The following is a 10,051-nucleotide window of genomic DNA, read 5'->3' as shown; positions in this document are numbered from 1 at the left end:
ACCAGTATCCAAGGTCATGTTAATTAGTATAATAAATATTAGAAGTGGGCTTTCAGCTGTAAAGTGGCTGGTTTTCAGGATATGTAGATTGGTTAAAATATTTTAGAGACATTTCTCAATCTTGCATGAACAGGACATAACACTTGAGTGTGCTTTTTATAGCCTCTGATGTTCAAACGGCACCTGAGGCATGATTTTAAACTGGTCCTACCTCTCTCCACAAACATATGATTCTGGTTGCCTGATGCTGGTTCTGAGGTTCACTGAATTGTGCCTTGAGAATGTGGGCATGGGCTGGGATTGTGGCTCAGTGGTAGAGCACTTGCCTAGCATGTGTGAGGCCCTGGGTTCAATCCTTAGCACCACATTAGAAAATAAAATAAAATAAAATAAAGGCATGTTGTCCATCTACATCTAAAAATAAATAAGTAAATAAATAAATACAACTAAAAGTAATTAAGTAAGTAAACAAATAAAAAGAATATGGGTGTGAACGGGGTGCAGTGGTGCATGCCTGTAATCCCAGAAGCTCAGGAGGCTGAGGCAGGAGGATCGCAAGTTCAAAGCCAGCCTTGGCAACAGCGAGGTGCTAAGCAACTCAGCGGGACCCTGTCTCTAAATAAAATACAAAACAGGGCTAGAGGTGTGGCTCAGTGTTTAAAAGAATGTGGGTGTGTCCATCTCAAGGGAAAGTTTCCTGCAGAGAATGGTCAGAGCACACAGAAGATCAGAGAGCCGAGGCTGAGCTGAAGTTGAGCTTGGATGTCTTGTGACTGTTTTTGGACCTGTTTGCTGATAAATGCTTATTCAATAAATGTTTGTGTGATAGAATTTGATGCTGGACTTGCTTTTGTGGCCAGACTTTATAGCAACAAGACAAGGAAGAGGTAGTTTACATGGACTTACCTCCAAGTATGTATTCAACAATAAATGAACAACTATTATGTTTCTTCTTGGAACATTCAGTCTGAAAAAAAAAAAAAAACAAAACAGAAAAAAACCTAGTAGTTGTACTCAAGCTTGATCCAGTTAGTTCACGTTGTCCTGCTAGATCCTTCCAAGCCAGAGACATCCCATCAGAGAGACTGTTCAGACACCAAAGGTTATCATAAATCCCTTTGTCCTGAATTTTGTCAGTAGAAGAATCATGACTTATAGAAAAAAAAATACAAGAATGCACTTGGGGTTTGAGAATTTGAGCTACTTTAAGGCTTCTAGGCTTTCCCAAATCCTTCTTGGGAAGGTCTTGCTTTATACACTAGTGCTCTGATCACACGCCCTCCTTGGCTCCCAGGGAGAGTTGCTACCCAATAATGTAACTGATAATTCAAGAACAGAAAAATGTGTTCCAGGTAAACCAACAATGCGATCGCAAAACAGACAGAAGAAGAGTGAGTTCATAAGGCAGCCCCTCTCGCTGCAATTCACTAAAGCAAGTGTTGTGAAAAAGATAAATACGTGGGACTTTAGAGGAGAGAACTGTTACTTAAGCTGAGAACGACAAAGAATATCTCCACGAAGAAGGTGACACTTAGTTGATCCTTAAAGAATGGCTGGGCTGATTCGCAGCTTCCATTCTCAGCAGTATTAGATCTGGGTTATGATGCTTGCTCCAGAGGATGCTAACTCACAATAAGGGCGGAGGGATAGGGAGGGTAGAAGTACTTTGTATAAGACAAAGAGGAATGAAGGAAAGGAAAGGGGGATGGGAATAGGAAAAGAGTAGAATGAACAGGACTTTCCTGTGTTTATATATGAATGTTCATAGATGAATACAAGACCACTGAAACTCCACATCATGTGAAACCAGAAGAACAGGAAGTTGTACTCCAAGTGTGTATAATATTTCAAAATACACTCTACTCTCAGGTATAACTAAAAAGAACAAATTTAAAAAATAAAGAAAGTGGTTAGGGTAGGATGCATGTCCATCCTTGTTTCCTCTTGTTAAATAAAGGTAGAAGACTGGGTGCAGTAGATCATACCTGTAGTTACGGTCACTCGGGAGGCCAACACGTTCAAGACAGTTACATATAAAACATAGTGCTCATTTCTCTTTGGAGGGGTTAAAAAAAATCAAGATAGTGAGATGAGACGTGGATAGGATTATAATATACTTGTTAAGACTATTGGACCTAAGAGGAGGCCAGCAGAAAGGGAATTAGGAGTGTTGCAAAAAAAAAAAAAAAAAAAAAGACAAGGAATTAAAAAGCATGAGAAAGGCTTTTAGTTGCATATTAGCATGGTGGGAGATTTTTGAGAAAATGGGATTTGCTAATAAGGGGTATAGAATTAATAAAGCCTTGGTAAGTGGCAGAGACATCACGCACCTTTTTTCTCCGAGCATCTCTAATAAGTCTAACAGAAGAGAGAAATCTATAAAATTCAGAAAAAAAAATTGCAAAAGGGATGTGAGAAAACAGGAGCGTGAATTGGCAGAAACTTTTCTGGAGAACTCTTTGGCAGTATCCATCAGGTTGGGCCATAGTAACCAACCATGACCCCATGACAGTGGCTTTAAAACGTGTTTCTTCCTCATTCAGTCTTTGTGGCAGGTCAGCTGAGGTGTTGGTCCATATTGAAATCACTGCAGAACTCAGGCTACTAAGAAGCCACTCCCTGGAATGTCGAGGATCACTGTTGTAGAAGCTGACAGAGACTCTGGAAGTTTTCAAATTGGCAATAAAATGGTAAAGGTACACGTCCCTCATAAACATGATGTTTTGACTGAGTTTTGTGGCTTTTCTACTGGCCAGGGGACAAGGAGGTGCAGCTCTATGAGGCTCTGGAAGGCAGAAAACTGGAAATATTCTTAGAGCTGGGCAGATGCCTACCTTGGGCTATAACTATTAAAATCAAAACATCTATACCCATTGACTGAGCAAGGCCATTTGTGAGAATTCATCCTATGAAAATACTCCTATCAATACCCAGCATTGAATGTTCAAGGATTTTCCTTTTAGCCTTCAAAATTCGAATTGAAAACTGGAATGACCATCAATAATGGAATTATTAAACAAATAATAAGGTACCAGTACTTTGGCATTCTATAATCATTACAAAGAATAAGATTGATATTGAAGATGAATTGACTCAAAAAATACCAAACTTATGCATAGAATGATATCATTTATCTTATGTATTATGTTAAAATTAAGACTATATTTGCAATAGAGAAAGGATAAGAAATGTTCTTGATAATAGTACTAACATCTATTGTTTATTGAGCATTTAGCATGGTTAGACATTGTATTTCTAAATGTTAAATGCTTCATAAGCATGATTCTCACTTTACAGATGAAGAATTTAAGGCTCAGAGAAGTTCAGTGACTTGTCTAAGCTCACACAGATAGGCAGTTCTGCAGTTAGGATCTCAGTGTGTCTGAAAAATAGCTGCCACTGGGCTGTTGGATAAGGTTAGTGGTGGGGCATAGGAAAAAAAGCTTTTACTGTCCGCTTTGTGGGGTTTAATTAGCTTGTATTTATTTTTGTTTTTCTTGCAATAAGTATGTATACCTTTTTGCAAAAATGATCTAAAAATAAAAATGGGAAGGGGACGAAATAGGTTGGAGATAGCCATGCATACGTAGAAAAAAAAAAATCTACAAATGTACCCAAACTCTATCCAAGTGCCTGAGTTCCAGCAGCAGGGGGAAGAAATCTTACATCAAATTCAGTGTCTAAAGCAAAAATGGGGCGGGTAGCCTGTTGAATACGCTGGGAGGAGGGGTCTCTCTTTGAAGCAGGGTGGCCTGGCAAATGGCTCTCCAGTGAGTCTAGCATCCTCCTGGGGAAACTGCAAAGGCCATCTTGAGAACCTTTTGGTAAATATTGAGGACGATGAATCACTGAAAACAAGCAGCAGGGTTCATAAGGAATAACTCATGTCAGGCAATTTGACAGCCCTTTAAAAAGAGAATTATTAGGGTGGTGAATAAAAGAGCCATTATGGGCCTCGGCATGTGGACTGCATCGGGACTGTCTCAGGAAGCCCTCTCATCTAATGTTTTCCAGTAGGCTGGTGCTGGGGACATGGGAGAGGACTGAGACCGGGAGATAGAAGACACTCGCTTATGCATTCAAGGATGCAAAGTTGCACATACAAGGACATTCATCGCAGCACTGTGTGTTATAGGGAGAATCCAGAAACCAGTTTAACATCACCAGCCGGGGATTAGTTAAAAGCATATTTGGGGCTGGGATTGTGGCTCTTCGGTGGAGCGCTTGCTTAGCACGGGTGGGGACCCGGGTTCGATTCCCAGCACCACATAAAAATAAAAGTATTGTGTTCTATCCATCTACAAAAAAAAAAGATTCATAGATTCATATTCTCTCTCTTCTCTTTCTCTCTCTCCCTCCCCCCCCTTTAAAAAAATATTTAAAAAAAAAAAGCATACTGGGCCAGGTGCTCATGTCTGTAATCCTAACCACTCAGGAGGCTGAGGCAGGAGGATTGAAAATTCAACACAGGCCTCTACAATTTAACCAGCCTCTGTCTCAAAATAAAAGATAAAAAGAACTGGGGATGTAGCTCCATGATAGAGTGCCCCTAGGTTCAATCCTGGGGACTAGGGGAAAAAGAAAAAAAAAAAAAAGAAATATTCATGAATGGACTTACATGTAGCTTTAGCTTTTTCAGTCAAGGTTGGCAATCTATGACCCCTGGGCCAAATGTGCTCCAAGAATTGGGAATAATTTTTATTGTTTTAAATGGTCAAGAAAAAAATTTAAACGAAGAATAATATCTCATGACAGGTGAAAATGTGTTGTGAAATTCTAATTCCCCCATCATTCAGTGAAGTCCTGTAGTAACACAGCCTGCCTTTTCATCTCCGTGTTGTCCCTGGCAGCTCTCAGGCTGCCATGGCAGAGCTGAGTAGTTGTGGCGGGGACCTGAAGATCTGCCAAGCCTACAATATTTACTGTTGGGCCCCGGACAGAAAACGTTTGCTGACCTCTGTCTCCAACAGATCATTAAATGAGATTATTAAGCAGAACGGTTTCATTCTGGTACCGAAGTGTCTTTAATTCCCCTTTTCATCCTGGCTCTTTCTCAGCTTTCTTTGAGCTTGTTTATTTGGTTATTTTTCTGTTTCTGTTAGTCTGTATGCCTCTGCCTTTATGGCCGTTGTGGATCTCACGATTGTGTGTGTGTTTTTTTGGGGGGGTGGGTGGGTAGGAATTGAACCCAGAGGTGCTTACCCACAGAGCCACATCCCCAGCCTGTTTTTGATGCTGTTGTTTCTGAGACAGGGTCTTGCTAAGTTGCTTAGGGCCTCACTAGATTGATGAAGATGCCTTTGAATTTTCGATCCTCCTCCCTCAGCCTCCCAAGCCACTGGGATTTTAGGTGTGCACCATCACGCCTGGTTCATTCACTATTCTAAAAACAAAAATTACGTATTTTTATTAGACAAGAAATATCTAGTCCTTGGGGGGGGGAAAAAAAGTCAAATGCTAAGGAAATATACCCCATGCCAGCCTCTGCTACTTGATTGGAAACTCGCTGAGGGCAAGGGACCATATTCGTGTTTTGTCCCCTGCACTTAGCATAAGACCTGGTGAATTGTAAATCCTTAGTAATACTTCTTTTTTTGGGGGGGAGGAATGGGTACCAGGAACTGAACTCAGGGGCACTTGACCACTGAGCCACATCCCCAGCCCCATTTTGTATTTAATTTAGAGTCAGGGTCTCACTGAGTTGCTTAGGGGCTTGCTTTTGCTGAGGCTGGCTTGGAACCTGAGATCCTCTTGCCTCAGCCTTCCGAGCCACTGAGATTATAGGCGTGTGCCACAATGCCTGGCTCCTCAATAATACTTCTGAATGAACTACTGCATGCTGTATCTGTGTCTATGGTATCTTTTGCAATCTACTATTCTGCAGTGTGCTTTTTCTTCTCTTTTCTTTCTTTCTTTCTTTCTTTCTTTTTTTTTTTTTTGGTATTGGGGATTAAATCCTGGGATGCTCTACTACAAAGTCACATCCCCAGCCCTTTTTATAGTTTATTTTGAGACAGGGTCTTGCTAAGTTGCTGAGGCTATGCTCAAACTTCCGATCCCTCTACCTCTGTCTGCCCCACAGTGTGCTTTCTTGTATGTGCTAATAAACATAAACTAAAGGAAGGGTATGAGGGGAGAAAGCATTTTCCATTCTGGCCACAGAAAACACACCCTTTTGTGTAGTAGCCAGGGCCCTCTTAGTAACTGGCCTTCTGTACAGCTCAGATGTTGCCTCGGGCTAGTGGAGTGGATCACAGTCAGGAAGCATTTTGTTAATCCGTTTTAGGGGTGACACACCAGCAGGGACACAGGAAACCTGGCATGGATTATTTACTGGGCCTTCTTACTTAGGATGGTAATTGTATTTCTGTGCCATGAGCCCACATCTCGTTGCTCTCCTCCCTAACTGTTTTCCTTCCTTGTTTCTATTTTTTAATTTTGTTTTTAATGGATACATAATAATTGAACATATTTATTGGGTACATTGTTAATTTTTTTTTTTTTTTGGAGGGCTGGGGATTGAACCCAGGGCCTCATGCATGGTAGGCAAGTGCTCTACCACTGAGCTACATCCCCAACCCCCATCCTGATGTTTTGATGCACGTATGCATTGTGTACTAATCAAATCAGGGTATTTGGCCCATCCATCACCTCATACATTTATCATTTATTTGTGGTGAGAACATTCAGACTCCTCACTATTTAGAAATATTTGATATGATATCATTAACTGTAGTCACCCTGCTGTGCAATAGAACTCAACGACTTATTCTTGCTGTCGAACCATAGCTCTGTCTCCATCATTCATTCAGTCACTTCCTATCCCTCCCTGCCCTCCACCCTCCTCCAGCCCTGGACAACCACTTTTCTACTCTTCCCTTCCATGAGATGAGCTTGGGCAGATTCCCTGACTCATCTCGACTCTTTGATCTGACCTCCTTTTCCTGCTTTTCTAAGACTTCATGCAAAAGCGAGAGTTAAGGACATTATGTTCCAAGTGATTGGCTCTGTGCATGGCACCTTTGGAACCTCAGATTTATGGGTGAAGTTGGGCAAGTTTCATGCCACCTATTTTTACAGATAAAGAAACTGGGGCACAGAGAAGTGAAACAGTTTGCCAAGGTCAACGCCTGCTCCAGAAGCAGTGCTCCAAAGTGCTCTGCCAGGCTGTGTCTCTACTGCACACAGTTCTGCTCCCACAGCAGCACCATCTCCAGTTAGATCCGAGGGGTGGGAGTAGGAGGGGGTGGCTTACTGGCCTTTGTATTCTCAGTACCTGGCAGAAAGCCCAAGGCCAGGAGCAGATCCTGCCTGTCTGTTGACAAGGTGGATTAGAAGCACACTTTATGACACTTCCCCAGGCTTCCTCATGCAGCTGCTGTTGGACGAATTCCCTCCAAACCTGGCTGAGGGTGGGATGGGGTACAGTTGGTTAGAACTTTCCTGGAAAGCAACTTGGCAATGTTGCCCTCCATTAAATTGTGCTAACCATTGGGCCAGAGCATTTTTATTTCTAGGAATTTGTCTTCAGGATAAAAAAAATCACAGATGTGTGTGCAACAACGTATATACGATGATGTTTATTGCAGTGTTGGCTATCACAATGGAAAACTCGAAAACCATCCTAATGCCTGACTATAAAGAATTGGTTAAATAGCTTACGGTACATTTCTCTGATGAAGCATTTTGCAACCAGGACAATATCACTTTTAATGCATAAAGTGGTTACCCCTGGAGAAGAGGAGAATGTATCCCGAGGAACACATGGAAAGCTCCAGCCGTGTTGGTAATGATTTCTTTCTTGAGCTGGGTGTTTATTATCTCATATGCTTTCCTCGCTCCCGCCGGGGGCATCATGCACACTAGACAAGCACACTACCACTGAGCTGCATCCCCAGTCCTATTATCTCATTCTTTATACCTCTTGATATGTCTAAACTATTAAGCAATTAGGTGAAAAATGAAATTTTAAAAAATCGTGTTTAGAATACTTAGCGATGTGTCAAAATAATCATAAAATATTATGCCTAAGCAAACAGGTTGTAATAAATAGTACGAACAATGTCATGCCGATTTTCTAAATCAGAGCATGTATTTAGGTATGAAAGAAACCCATTAAACTTTAAATTGTGTTTATACTTGGACAGTGTGGTTTCAGGTGATTTCCATTTCTACAATCAAACAGTATTATTTTGCACACAAAAAAAGTAATACTTTTTCACTTGCCGACTTTCATCTCTTACTACTTTCTGCTGTCTAAATTTCCTCAGCAAGAAACTCCAGAATGATTTTCCACTTGTCTCTTCCTTTGAATCTACCCATCCAGGGATTTGATTTGATTTTTGTTATTCACATTTTCTTAATCTTCTCCTTTGTTCCTGGCTAGTCTCCACAAGATTTTAGACCTTATTTTTTGTCCTGTAGCGAATGCACTTGATCATGGGGTTATCCACACCCTGACCCGGTGATATTGAAAACCCTGAGTTGTCTTTTAGCCAATCTGAGTTTCATTTTTTTAAGCTCCTTGTGGATATAAGTCACAGGGTTTGGCAATAAATTGCTTGTGACGAGTCAAGGATGGTAATAAGCTGCAAATTGACTTTATAACTTCATGCTAGTGAGGTGCGTTGGGATACTCAATAGTTCTGTCCCATCACATCCAAAAGGTGATTAAATATTAATGGACTGGAGTCCCTCACTGGGTGTGAATTCATGAAGGAGAAGAGTGTGTGCACAGGGTCGAGCAGGCAAACCTGACCAGTCTTGAATTCATTCTGATGGAGAGCAGGCTCAAGATATTGAGTGGCAGTGTGAGAGCTCATGACCTTGACCTCGGAGGGTCTCTTTAAGAAATCACAACTGGAAGAAAGACATCGAGGTGACAGGAAAGGCCCCGCCACTCCATTGGAAATTGAAATGGTTTCCTGAAGAAAGAGAAACAGCAGAAGACAAGTTCATTTGGAGTGTTTCAGCATATGTTCTGAATTTGGAAACATTGTACAGAAGGAAGGCAGGGAAACAAGATTTTTGCTGCATAGCTTAGGAAATGTGTGGGAAAGTGTTTATAACAGGAGGATTCAATTATAAGAGCTTTGTGTTCTTTTCTTATGACTATATCACTTTCCCTCCTAGGCCAGAAAGAGTGGATCAGAAAGTTCCGGATGAATGGATTAACGAACTGATCAAATCACCTTTGTGGAGGTTAATCTCCTGCCTCCTGTGTGGATTCATCAAGATGTTGGTGGTTGGAAGTGACAGAAACCCAATTCAGAAACAACTTAGGTAAAACCAGAAGGGACTTTATTGGCTGCTGTGATTGAAAAGGCCAGTGGGTAGTGCTGTGTCCGTCATGGCCGGAATCAAGGGCTCCCGCAATGGGATCAGGAATCTGTCTTCTTCAGTCTCCTGGTTTTGCTTTCTCCTGAGTTGGCTTGATCCTTAGATGGACTCTCCCTTAATGGCAGCAAAACTGGCCTAGATAAAGTAAGTTAAGCAACTCAGCAAAAGCAGGTTTTTCTCAATAGCTCTAGGAAAAAGTCCAGCTCTGAGTCTCACCGGTCTGGTTACCTCATATGCCCACTTTGGCTCGGTCAGTGTGCACAGGGAAACGGAATGTGTTCTGTGCCCACCTTGAACTAAGGAGATAGTGTCAATTCCACTGAAATGACATCGTCTGCCATGGGGAATGGAGGGCTCTCAGAGACACATCGGGATATCATCCTTAGAAAGAGAAATAATAATGGAAGGGAGGTAATAATGATTCTGGATAGTCAAAAGCCTCAGACGTCCACATCCCACCAGATGTCCATGCTTCTGAAGATCAACTTAAAGGCTACATCCAGAACTAGTTTGCTAACAACGCTACATAACACCAAAGTACACAAAGATTGCCTTAGTTGGGAAAAGAAGGTCACGACCCTTATTCTTTTCTGCTATAATTTGTTCTACAATGACTAACTCTTTAGCCACGAATCTGTGACCAAGGGCTTATTACCATAGAAACTTCCTTTGAGGGGACAATTAGCATCTGTTGTTATCATTGGAATGTCAT

At 41.5% G+C, this 10,051-nt stretch overlaps 1 non-coding gene across 1 annotated transcript; it reads right to left on the bottom strand.

Moving 5' to 3' along the window:
- Positions 1–6,503: 6,503 nt before the first annotated feature.
- On the bottom strand, positions 6,504–6,578 carry Trnag-acc (transfer RNA glycine (anticodon ACC)). Its single transcript has one exon. It is a non-coding gene; the product is annotated as a tRNA-Gly (tRNA).
- Positions 6,579–10,051: the final 3,473 nt, after the last annotated feature.

The sequence above is a fragment of the Ictidomys tridecemlineatus genome, chromosome 2, assembly GCF_052094955.1.
Source record: "Ictidomys tridecemlineatus isolate mIctTri1 chromosome 2, mIctTri1.hap1, whole genome shotgun sequence".
Classification (NCBI taxonomy): Eukaryota; Metazoa; Chordata; class Mammalia; order Rodentia; family Sciuridae; genus Ictidomys; species Ictidomys tridecemlineatus.
The sequence above is the reverse complement of the archived record's forward strand: the minus strand, read 5'-3'. Positions and strand labels throughout refer to the sequence as shown.